Raw genomic sequence first — 14053 nt, 5'->3', positions numbered from 1 at the left:
GCGTTTTTACGCCATCGTGGGAATCACTTTTTTTTGGCTGCACATAGACGAAATCTGGCATCATATTCCGTTTCAGCACGTCCAATAACCGAGGAAGCTGATGCAACATCGTTTTCTTTGTGACCACTGCTCACGAAAAACTCAATCATAGAAGTTGATATTCGGGTTCGATATGATGGCATATAACTTGAGTACACATTGTCGTAGGCCGATTTAAACCGCGTGCAATAGCTTCGTCTCGTCGAACTACACGAGTGCAATGCGCGAAGTTTGGGTGGGAACGATTTGTCTTCGAGAAAAAGTCGATTAGACATATGCGTTTTTACGACATCGTGGGAACGATTTGTGTTCGAGAAAAAGTCGATTATACATATGCGTTTTTACGACATCGTGGGAATCACTTTTTTTTGGCTGCACCTAGACGAAATCTGGCATCATATTCCGTTTCAGCACGTCCAATAACCGAGGAAGCTGATGCAACATCGTTTTCTTCGTGTCCACTGCTCACAAAAAACTCAATCATAGAAGTTGATATTCGGGTTCGATATGATGGCATATAACTTGAGTACACATTGTCGTAGGTCGATAAAACCGCGTGCAATAGCTTCGTCTCGTCGAAGTACACGAGTGCAATGCGCAAAGTTTATGTGGGAACGATTTGTGTGCGAGAAAAAGTCGATTATACATATGCGTTTTTACGACATCGTGGGAATCACTTTTTTTTGGCTGCAGCTAGACGAAATCTGGCATCATATTCGGTTTCAGCCCGTCGAATAACCAAGGAAACTGATGCAACATCGTTTTCTTCGCGACCACTGCTCACGAAAAACTCAATCATAGAAGTTGATATTCGGGTTCGATATGATGGCATATAACTTGAGTACACATTGTCGTAGGCCGATAAAACCGCGTGCAATAGCTTCGTCTCGTCGAACTACACGAGTGCAATGCGGGAAATTTATGTGGGAACGATTTGTGTTCGAGAAAAAGTCGATTATACATATGCGTTTTTACGACATCGTGGGAACGATTTGTGTTCAAGAAAAAGTCAATTATACATATGCGTCGTTACGACATCGTGGGAATAACTTTTTTTTGGCTGCACCTAGACGAATTCTGGCATCATATTCGGTTTCAGCACGTCGAATCACCAAGGAAACTGATGCAACATCGTTTTCTTCGCGACCACTGCTCACGAAAAACTCAATCATAGAAGTTGATATTCGGTTTCGATATGATGGCATATAACTTGAGTACACATTGTTGTAGGTCGATAAAACCGCCTGCAATAGCCTCGTCTCGCCGAACTACACGAGTGCAATGCGCGAAGTTCGTGTGGGAACGATTTGTGTTCGAGAAAAAGTCGATTATACATATGCGTTTTTACGACATCGTGGGAATCACTTTTTTTTGGCTGCACCTAGACGAAATCTGGCATCATATTCTGTTTCAGCACGTCGAATAACCAAGGAAACTGATGCAACATCGTTTTCTTCGCGACCACTGCTCACGAAAAACTCAATCATAGAAGTTGATATTCGGGTTCGATATGATGGCATATAACTTGAGTGCACATTGTTGTAGGCCGATAAAACCGCGTGCAATAGCTTCGTCTCGTCGAACTACACGAGTGCAATGCGCAAAGTTTATGTGGGACCGATTTGTCTTCGAGAAAAAGTCGATTATACATATGCGTTTTTACGACATCGTGGGAACGATTTGTGTTCAAGAAAAAGTCGATTATACATATGCGTTTTTACGACATCGTGGGAATCACTTTTTTTTGGCTGCACCTAGTCAAAATCTGGCATCATATTCGGTTTCAGCTCGTCCAATAACCGAGGAAACTGATGCAACATCGTTTTCTTCGCGACCACTGCTCACGAAAAACTCAATCATAGAAGTTGATATTCGGTTTCGATATGATGGCATATAACTTGAGTACACATTGTTGTAGGTCGATAAAACCGCGTGCAATAGCTTCGTCTCGTCGAACTACACGAGTGCAATGCGCAAAGTTTATGTGGGAACGATTTGTGTTCGAGAAAAAGTCGATTATACATATGCGTTTTTACGCCATCGTGGGAATCACTTTTTTTTGGCTGCACATAGACGAAATCTGGCATCATATTCCGTTTCAGCACGTCGAATAACCAAGGAAACTGATGCAACATCGTTTTCTTCGCGACCACTGCTCACGAAAAACTCAATCATAGAAGTTGATATTCGGGTTCGATATGATGGCATATAACTTGAGTGCACATTGTTGTAGGCCGATAAAACCGCGTGCAATAGCTTCGTCTCGTCGAACTACACGAGTGCAATGCGCAAAGTTTATGTGGGAACGATTTGTCTTCGAGAAAAAGTCGATTATACATATGCGTTTTTACGCCATCGTGGGAATCACTTTTTTTTGGCAGCACCTAGATGTCTCCGTATGATGCCAGATTTCTTCTAGGTGCAGCCAAAAAAAAGTGATTCCCACGATGTCGTAAAAACGCATATGTATAATCGACTTTTTCTCGAACACAAATCGTTCCACATAAACTTTGCGCATTGCACACGTGTAGTTCGACGAGACGAAGCTATTGCACGCGGTTGTATCGGCCTACGACAATGTGTACTCAAGTTATATGCCATCATATCGAACCCGAATATCAACTTCTATGATTGAGTTTTTCGAGAGCAGTGCTCGCGAAGAAAACGATGTTGCATCAGTCTCCTTGGTTATTCGACGTGCCGAAACCGAATATAATGCCAGATTTCGTCTAGGTGCAGCCAAAAAAAGTGATTCCCACGATGTCGTAAAAACGCATATGTATAATCGACTTTTTCTCGAACACAAATCGTTCCACATAAACTTTGCTCATTGCACACGTGTAGTTCGATGAGACAAAGCTATTGCACGCGGTTTTATCGGCCTACGACAATGTCAACTCAAGTTAGTCGGACGATGCCAGAGCTGAAGCCGATGGCACCGGAATTTTCCAGGTGCGATCAACGGTTCTCGAGATAACTTCATTCATATCAGAAAATTTTTCATAGTAAAAGATAAAGTTGGCTGTAACTGACACGCAACGGTTGACAGCCGTTGCTAAACATCTTACTAGGTGTATTTCGCCCTACTGAAGCCGATGAAACAGGAATTTTTCAGGTGCGATCGCCGGTTCTTCAGAGAACTTCGACCATAGGGCGAAAGATGTGGATCAAAAAACAGCGTCAGATCGGTATAAAAAATGCGTGCGGGACTACAAAATGATGCCATGCAGCCATCGACGGTGTCGTACAGCGTCAAAATGCAAAATTTCAAAAAATTTTTTCTCAAAAAAGTGTTTTTCAGCTCCTTAATCGCACGATTTTCACTAAAACGGATAACACTGCAATTATTTCCCGGACAACTCAATGCAGCCGCTTGAAAATTTTCTTTCGGGGGTATGTCGACGAGATGAAGCCGATGGAACAACAATTTTAGATGTGCGATCAACGGTTCTCGAGATAACTTCGTTCATATCAGAAAATTTTTCATAGTAATAGCTAAACTTGGATATAACTCACCCGCGACAGTTCACAGCTGTTTCAAACTTCTTTGCTAGGTGTATTTCGACGAGCTGAAGCCGATGGCACCGGAATTTTCCAGGTGCGATCAACGGTTCTCGAGATAACTTCATTCATATCAGAAAATTTTTCATTGTAATGGCTAAACTTGGATCTAACTCACCCGCAACAGTTCACAGCTAGTCGAACTTCTTTGCTAGGTGTATTTCGACGAGCTGAAGCCGATGGCACCGGAATTTTCCAGGTCCGATCAACGGTTCTCGAGATAACTTCATTCATATCAGAAGATTTTTCATAGTAAAAGATAAAGTTGGCTGTAACTCACCCGCAAGAGTTGACAGCCGTTGCTAACCATCTTACTAGGTGTATTTCGCCCTACTGAAGCCGATGAAACAGGAATTTTTCAGGTGCGATCGCCGGTTCTTCAGTGAACTTCGACCATAGGGCGAAAGATGTGGATCAAAAAACAGCGTCAGATCGGTATAAAAAATGCGTGCGGGACTACAAAATGATGCCATGCAGCCATCGACGGTGTCGTACAGCGTCAAAATGCAAAATTTCAAAAAATTTTTTCTCAAAAAAGTGTTTTCCAGCTCCTTAATCGCACGATTTTCACTAAAACGGATAACACTGCAATTATTTCCCGGACAACTCAATGCAGCCGCTTGAAAATTTTCTTTCTGGGGTATTTCGACGAGATGAAGCCGATGGAACAACAATTTTAGATGTGCGATCAACGGTTCTCGAGATAACTTCGTTCATATCAGAAAATTTTTCATAGTAATAGCTAAACTTGGATATAACTCACCCGCGACAGTTCACAGCCGTTTCCAACTTCTTTGCTAGGTGTATTTCGACGAGCTGAAGCCGATGGCACCGGAATTTTCCAGGTGCGATCAACGGTTCTCGAGATAACTTCGTTCATATCAGAAAATTTTTCATAGTAATCTCTAAACTTGGATATAACTCACCCGCGACAGTTCACAGCAGTTTCAAACTTCTTTGCTAGGTGTTTTTCGACGAGCTGAAGCCGATGGCACCGGAATTTTCCAGGTGCGATCAACGGTTCTCGAGATAACTTCATTCATATCAGAAAATTTTTCATTGTAATGGCTAAACTTGGATCTAACTCACCCGCAACAGTTCACAGCTGTTTCAAACTTTCTTACTAGGTGTATTTCGACGAGCTGAAGCCGATGGAACACCAATTTTAAATGTGCGATCAACGGTTCTCGAGATAACTTCGTCCATATCAGAAAATTTTTCATTGTAATGGCTAGACTTGGATCTAACTCACCCGTAACAGTTCACAGCTGTTTCAAACTTTCTTAATAGGTGTATTGTGATGAGCTGACGCCGATGGCACCGGAATTTTCCAGGTGCGATCAACGGTTCTCGAGATAACTTCATTCATATCAGGAGATTTTTCATAGTAAAAGATAAAGTTGGCTGTAACTCACCCGCAAGAGTTGACAGCCGTTGCTAACCATCTTACTAGGTGTATTTCGCCCTACTGAAGCCGATGAAACAGGAATTTTTCAGGTTCGATCGCCGGTTCTTCAGAGAACTTCGACCATAGGGCGAAAGATGTGGATCAAAAAACAGCGTCAGATCGGTATGAAAAATGCGTGCGGTACTACAAAATGATGCCATGCAGCCATCGACGGTGTCGCACAGCGTCAAAATGCAAAATTTCAAAAAATTTTTTCTCAAAAAAGTGTTTTTCAGCTCCTGAAACGCACGATTTTCACTAAAACGGATAACACTGCAATTATTTCCCGGACAACTCAATGCAGCCGTTTGAAAATTTTCTTTCGGGGGTATTTCGACGAGATGAAGCCGATGGAACAACAATTTTAGATGTGCGATCAACGGTTCTCGAGATTACTTCGTTCATATCAGAAAATTTTTCATAGTAAAAGATAAAGTTGGCTGTAACTCACCCGCAAGGGTTGACAGCCGTTGCTAAATATCTTACTAGGTGTATGTCGTCCTACTGAAGCCGATGAAACAGGAATTTTTCAGGTGCGATCACCGGTTCTTCAGAAAAGTTCGACCATAGGGCGAAAGATGTGGATCAAAAAAAAGGGTCAGATCGGTATAAAAAATGCGTGCGGTACTACAAAATGATGCCACGCAGCCATCGACGGTATCGTACAGCGTCAAAATGCAAGATTTCAAAAAATTTTTTCTCAAAAAAGTGTTTTTCAGCTTCTGAAACGCACGATTTTCACTAAAACGGACAACACTGCAATTATTTCCCGGACAACTCAATGCAGCCGTTTGAAAATTTTCTTTCGGGGGTATTTCGACGAGATGAAGCCGATGGAACAACAATTTGAATTGTGCGATCAACGGTTCTCGAGATAACTTCGTTCATATCAGAAAATTTTTCATAGTAATAGCTAAACTTGGATATAACTCACCCGCGACAGTTCACAGCTGTTTCAAACTTCTTTGCTAGGTGTATTACGACGAGCTGAAGCCGATGGCACCGGAATTTTCCAGGTGCGATCAACGATTCTCGAGATAACTTCATTCATATCAGAAAATTTTTCATTGTAATGGCTAAACTTGGATCTAACTCACCCGCAACAGTTCACAGCTGTTTCAAACTTTCTTACTGGGTGTATTTCCATGAGCTGAAGCCGATGGCACCGGAATTTTCCAGGTGCGATCAACGGTTCTCGAGATAACTTCATTCATATCAGAAAATTTTTCATTGTATTGGCTAGACTTGGATCTAACTCACCCGCAACAGTTCACAGCTGTTTCACACTTTCTTACTAGGTGTATTTCGACGAGCTGACGCCGATGGCACCGGAATTTTCCAGGTGCGATCAACGGTTCTCGAGATAACTTCATTCATATCAGAAGATTTTTCATAGTAAAAGATAAAGTTGGCTGTAACTCACCCGCAAGGGTTGACAGCCGTTGCTAAATATCTTACTAGGTGTATGTCGTCCTACTGAAGCCGATGAAACAGGAATTTTTCAGGTGCGATCACCGGTTCTTCAGAAAAGTTCGACCATAGGGCGAAAGATGTGGATCAAAAAAAAGGGTCAGATCGGTATAAAAAATGCGTGCGGTACTACAAAATGATGCCACGCAGCCATCGACGGTATCGTACAGCGTCAAAATGCAAGATTTCAAAAAATTTTTTCTCAAAAAAGTGTTTTTCAGCTTCTGAAACGCACGATTTTCACTAAAACGGATAACACTGCAATTATTTCCCGGACAACTCAATGCAGCCGCTTGAAAATTTTCTTTCGGGGGTATTTCGACGAGATGAAGCCGATGGAACAACAATTTTGGATGTGCGATCAACGGTTCTCGAGATAACTTCGTTCATATCAGAAAATTTTTCATAGTAATAGCTAAACTTGGATATAACTCACCCGCGACAGTTCACAGCTGTTTCAAACTTCTTTGCTAGGTGTATTTCGACGAGCTGAAGCCGATGGCACCGGAATTTTCCAGGTGCGATCAACGGTTCTCGAGATAACTTCATTCATATCAGAAAGATTTTCATTGTAATGGCTAAACTTGGATCTAACTCACCCGCAACAGTTCACAGCTGTTTCAAACTTTCTTACTGGGTGTATTTCGACGAGCTGAAGCCGATGGCACCGGAATTTTCCAGGTGCGATCAACGGTTCTTGAGATAACTTCATTCATATCAGAAAATTTTTCATTGTAATGGCTAAACTTGGATCTAACTCACCCGCAACAGGGCACAGCTGTTTCAAACTTTCTTACTAGGTGTATTTCGACGAGCTGAAGCCGATGGCACCGGAATTTTCTAGGTGCGATGGACGGTTCTCGAGATAACTTCATTCATATCCGAAAATTTTTCATTGTAATGTTTAAACTTGGATCTAACTCACCCGCAACAGTTCACAGCTGTTTCAAACTTTCTTACTAGGTGTATTTCGACGAGCTGAAGCCGATGGAACAACAATTTTAAATGTGCGATCAACGGTTCTCTAGATAACTTCGTCCATATCAGAAAATTTTTCATTGTAATGGCTAGACTTGGATCTAACTCACCCGTAACAGTTCACAGCTGTTTCAAACTTTCTTAATAGGTGTATTGTAATGAGCTGACGCCGATGGCACCGGAATTTTCCAGGTGCGATCAACGGTTCTCGAGATAACTTCATTCATATCAGGAGATTTTTCATAGTAAAAGATAAAGTTGGCTGTAACTCACCCGCAAGAGTTGACAGCCGTTGCTAACCATCTTACTAGGTGTATTTCGCCCTACTGAAGCCGATGAAACAGGAATTTTTCAGGTTCGATCGCCGGTTCTTCAGAGAACTTCGACCATAGGGCGAAAGATGTGGATCAAAAAACAGCGTCAGATCGGTATAAAAAATGCGTGCGGTACTACAAAATGATGCCATGCAGCCATCGACGGTGTCGCACAGCGTCAAAATGCAAAATTTCAAAAAATTTTTTCTCAAAAAAGTGTTTTTCAGCTCCTGAAACGCACGATTTTCACTAAAACGGATAACACTGCAATTATTTCCCGGACAACTCAATGCAGCCGTTTGAAAATTTTCTTTCGGGGGTATTTCGACGAGATGAAGCCGATGGAACAACAATTTTAGATGTGCGATCAACGGTTCTCGAGATAACTTCATTCATATCAGAAAATTTTTCATTGTAATGGCTAAACTTGGATCTAACTCACCCGCAACAGTTCACAGCTAGTCGAGCTTCTTTGCTAGGTGTATTTCGACGAGCTGAAGCCGATGGCACCGGAATTTTCCAGGTGCGATCAACGGTTCTCGAGATAACTGCATTCATATCAGAAAATTTTTCATTGTAATGGCTAAACTTGGATCTAACTCACCCGCAACAGGTCACAGCTGTTTCAAACTTTCTTACTAGGTGTATTTCGACGAGCTGAAGCCGATGGCACCGGAATTTTCTAGGTGCGATCGACGGTTCTCGAGATAACTTCATTCATATCCGAAAATTTTTCATTGTAATGTTTAAACTTGGATCTAACTCACCCGCAACAGTTCACAGCTGTTTCAAACTTTCTTACTAGGTGTATTTCGACGAGCTGAAGCCGATGGAACAACAATTTTAAATGTGCGATCAACGGTTCTCTAGATAACTTCGTCCATATCAGAAAATTTTTCATTGTAATGGCTAGACTTGGATCTAACTCACCCGTAACAGTTCACAGCTGTTTCAAACTTTCTTAATAGGTGTATTGTAATGAGCTGACGCCGATGGCACCGGAATTTTCCAGGTGCGATCAACGGTTCTCGAGATAACTTCATTCATATCAGGAGATTTTTCATAGTAAAAGATAAAGTTGGCTGTAACTCACCCGCAAGAGTTGACAGCCGTTGCTAACCATCTTACTAGGTGTATTTCGCCCTACTGAAGCCGATGAAACAGGAATTTTTCAGGTGCGATCGCCGGTTCTTCAGTGAACTTCGACCATAGGGCGAAAGATGTGGATCAAAAAACAGCGTCAGATCGGTATAAAAAATGCGTGCGGGACTACAAAATGATGCCATGCAGCCATCGACGGTGTCGTACAGCGTCAAAATGCAAAATTTCAAAAAATTTTTTCTCAAAAAAGTGTTTTCCAGCTCCTTAATCGAACGATTTTCACGAAAACGGATAACACTGCAATTATTTCCCGGACAACTCAATGCAGCCGCTTGAAAATTTTCTTTCGGGGGTATTTCGACGAGATGAAGCCGATGGAACAACAATTTTAGATGTGCGATCAACGGTTCTCGAGATAACTTCGTTCATATCAGAAAATTTTTCATAGTAATAGCTAAACTTGGATATAACTCACCCGCGACAGTTCACAGCCGTTTCCAACTTCTTTGCTAGGTGTATTTCGACGAGCTGAAGCCGATGGCACCGGAATTTTCCAGGTGCGATCAACGGTTCTCGAGATAACTTCGTTCATATCAGAAAATTTTTCATAGTAATCTCTAAACTTGGATATAACTCACCCGCGACAGTTCACAGCAGTTTCAAACTTCTTTGCTAGGTGTTTTTCGACGAGCTGAAGCCGATGGCACCGGAATTTTCCAGGTGCGATCAACGGTTCTCGAGATAACTTCATTCATATCAGAAAATTTTTCATTGTAATGGCTAAACTTGGATCTAACTCACCCGCAACAGTTCACAGCTGTTTCAAACTTTCTTACTAGGTGTATTTCGACGAGCTGAAGCCGATGGAACACCAATTTTAAATGTGCGATCAACGGTTCTCGAGATAACTTCGTCCATATCAGAAAATTTTTCATTGTAATGGCTAGACTTGGATCTAACTCACCCGTAACAGTTCACAGCTGTTTCAAACTTTCTTAATAGGTGTATTGTGATGAGCTGACGCCGATGGCACCGGAATTTTCCAGGTGCGATCAACGGTTCTCGAGATAACTTCATTCATATCAGGAGATTTTTCATAGTAAAAGATAAAGTTGGCTGTAACTCACCCGCAAGAGTTGACAGCCGTTGCTAACCATCTTACTAGGTGTATTTCGCCCTACTGAAGCCGATGAAACAGGAATTTTTCAGGTTCGATCGCCGGTTCTTCAGAGAACTTCGACCATAGGGCGAAAGATGTGGATCAAAAAACAGCGTCAGATCGGTATGAAAAATGCGTGCGGTACTACAAAATGATGCCATGCAGCCATCGACGGTGTCGCACAGCGTCAAAATGCAAAATTTCAAAAAATTTTTTCTCAAAAAAGTGTTTTTCAGCTCCTGAAACGCACGATTTTCACTAAAACGGATAACACTGCAATTATTTCCCGGACAACTCAATGCAGCCGTTTGAAAATTTTCTTTCGGGGGTATTTCGACGAGATGAAGCCGATGGAACAACAATTTTAGATGTGCGATCAACGGTTCTCGAGATTACTTCGTTCATATCAGAAAATTTTTCATAGTAAAAGATAAAGTTGGCTGTAACTCACCCGCAAGGGTTGACAGCCGTTGCTAAATATCTTACTAGGTGTATGTCGTCCTACTGAAGCCGATGAAACAGGAATTTTTCAGGTGCGATCACCGGTTCTTCAGAAAAGTTCGACCATAGGGCGAAAGATGTGGATCAAAAAAAAGGGTCAGATCGGTATAAAAAATGCGTGCGGTACTACAAAATGATGCCACGCAGCCATCGACGGTATCGTACAGCGTCAAAATGCAAGATTTCAAAAAATTTTTTCTCAAAAAAGTGTTTTTCAGCTTCTGAAACGCACGATTTTCACTAAAACGGACAACACTGCAATTATTTCCCGGACAACTCAATGCAGCCGTTTGAAAATTTTCTTTCGGGGGTATTTCGACGAGATGAAGCCGATGGAACAACAATTTGAATTGTGCGATCAACGGTTCTCGAGATAACTTCGTTCATATCAGAAAATTTTTCATAGTAATAGCTAAACTTGGATATAACTCACCCGCGACAGTTCACAGCTGTTTCAAACTTCTTTGCTAGGTGTATTACGACGAGCTGAAGCCGATGGCACCGGAATTTTCCAGGTGCGATCAACGATTCTCGAGATAACTTCATTCATATCAGAAAATTTTTCATTGTAATGGCTAAACTTGGATCTAACTCACCCGCAACAGTTCACAGCTGTTTCAAACTTTCTTACTGGGTGTATTTCCATGAGCTGAAGCCGATGGCACCGGAATTTTCCAGGTGCGATCAACGGTTCTCGAGATAACTTCATTCATATCAGAAAATTTTTCATTGTATTGGCTAGACTTGGATCTAACTCACCCGCAACAGTTCACAGCTGTTTCACACTTTCTTACTAGGTGTATTTCGACGAGCTGACGCCGATGGCACCGGAATTTTCCAGGTGCGATCAACGGTTCTCGAGATAACTTCATTCATATCAGAAGATTTTTCATAGTAAAAGATAAAGTTGGCTGTAACTCACCCGCAAGGGTTGACAGCCGTTGCTAAATATCTTACTAGGTGTATGTCGTCCTACTGAAGCCGATGAAACAGGAATTTTTCAGGTGCGATCACCGGTTCTTCAGAAAAGTTCGACCATAGGGCGAAAGATGTGGATCAAAAAAAAGGGTCAGATCGGTATAAAAAATGCGTGCGGTACTACAAAATGATGCCACGCAGCCATCGACGGTATCGTACAGCGTCAAAATGCAAGATTTCAAAAAATTGTTTCTCAAAAAAGTGTTTTTCAGCTTCTGAAACGCACGATTTTCACTAAAACGGACAACACTGCAATTATTTCCCGGACAACTCAATGCAGCCGTTTGAAAATTTTCTTTCGGGGGTATTTCGACGAGATGAAGCCGATGGAACAACAATTTGAATTGTGCGATCAACGGTTCTCGAGATAACTTCGTTCATATCAGAAAATTTTTCATAGTAATAGCTAAACTTGGATATAACTCACCCGCGACAGTTCACAGCTGTTTCAAACTTCTTTGCTAGGTGTATTACGACGAGCTGAAGCCGATGGCACCGGAATTTTCCAGGTGCGATCAACGATTCTCGAGATAACTTCATTCATATCAGAAAATTTTTCATTGTAATGGCTAAACTTGGATCTAACTCACCCGCAACAGTTCAAAGCTGTTTCAAACTTTCTTACTGGGTGTATTTCCATGAGCTGAAGCCGATGGCACCGGAATTTTCCAGGTGCGATCAACGGTTCTCGAGATAACTTCATTCATATCAGAAAATTTTTCATTGTATTGGCTAGACTTGGATCTAACTCACCCGCAACAGTTCACAGCTGTTTCACACTTTCTTACTAGGTGTATTTCGACGAGCTGACGCCGATGGCACCGGAATTTTCCAGGTGCGATCAACGGTTCTCGAGATAACTTCATTCATATCAGAAGATTTTTCATAGTAAAAGATAAAGTTGGCTGTAACTCACCCGCAAGAGTTGACAGCCGTTGCTAACCATCTTACTAGGTGTATTTCCCCCTACTGAAGCCGATGAAACAGGAATTTTTCAGGTGCGATCGCCGGTTCTTCAGAGAACTTCGACCATAGGGCGAAAGATGTGGATCAAAAAACAGCGTCAGATCGGTATAAAAAATGCGTGCGGGACTACAAAATGATGCCATGCAGCCATCGACGGTGTCGTACAGCGTCAAAATGCGAAATTTCAAAAAAATTTTTCTCAAAAAAGTGTTTTTCAGCTCCTTAATCGCACGATTTTCACTAAAACGGATAACACTGCAATTATTTCCCGGACAACTCAATGCAGCCGCTTGAAAATTTTCTTTCGGGGGTATTTCGACGAGATGAAGCCGATGGAACAACAATTTTGGATGTGCGATCAACGGTTCTCGAGATAACTTCGTTCATATCAGAAAATTTTTCATAGTAATAGCTAAACTTGGATATAACTCACCCGCGACAGTTCACAGCTGTTTCAAACTTCTTTGCTAGGTGTATTTCGACGAGCTGAAGCCGATGGCACCGGAATTTTCCAGGTGCGATCAACGGTTCTCGAGATAACTTCATTCATATCAGAAAGATTTTCATTGTAATGGCTAAACTTGGATCTAACTCACCCGCAACAGTTCACAGCTGTTTCAAACTTTCTTACTGGGTGTATTTCGACGAGCTGAAGCCGATGGCACCGGAATTTTCCAGGTGCGATCAACGGTTCTTGAGATAACTTCATTCATATCAGAAAATTTTTCATTGTAATGGCTAAACTTGGATCTAACTCACCCGCAACAGGGCACAGCTGTTTCAAACTTTCTTACTAGGTGTATTTCGACGAGCTGAAGCCGATGGCACCGGAATTTTCTAGGTGCGATGGACGGTTCTCGAGATAACTTCATTCATATCCGAAAATTTTTCATTGTAATGTTTAAACTTGGATCTAACTCACCCGCAACAGTTCACAGCTGTTTCAAACTTTCTTACTAGGTGTATTTCTACGAGCTGAAGCCGATGGAACAACAATTTTAAATGTGCGATCAACGGTTCTCTAGATAACTTCGTCCATATCAGAAAATTTTTCATTGTAATGGCTAGACTTGGATCTAACTCACCCGTAACAGTTCACAGCTGTTTCAAACTTTCTTAATAGGTGTATTGTAATGAGCTGACGCCGATGGCACCGGAATTTTCCAGGTGCGATCAACGGTTCTCGAGATAACTTCATTCATATCAGGAGATTTTTCATAGTAAAAGATAAAGTTGGCTGTAACTCACCCGCAAGAGTTGACAGCCGTTGCTAACCATCTTACTAGGTGTATTTCGCCCTACTGAAGCCGATGAAACAGGAATTTTTCAGGTTCGATCGCCGGTTCTTCAGAGAACTTCGACCATAGGGCGAAAGATGTGGATCAAAAAACAGCGTCAGATCGGTATAAAAAATGCGTGCGGTACTACAAAATGATGCCATGCAGCCATCGACGGTGTCGCACAGCGTCAAAATGCAAAATTTCAAAAAATTTTTTCTCAAAAAAGTGTTTTTCAGCTCCTGAAACGCACGATTTTCAC

The sequence above is a fragment of the Diachasmimorpha longicaudata genome, chromosome 18, assembly GCF_034640455.1.
Source record: "Diachasmimorpha longicaudata isolate KC_UGA_2023 chromosome 18, iyDiaLong2, whole genome shotgun sequence".
NCBI lineage: Eukaryota > Metazoa > Arthropoda > Insecta > Hymenoptera > Braconidae > Diachasmimorpha > Diachasmimorpha longicaudata.
Note: the sequence above shows the minus strand (reverse complement) of the source record.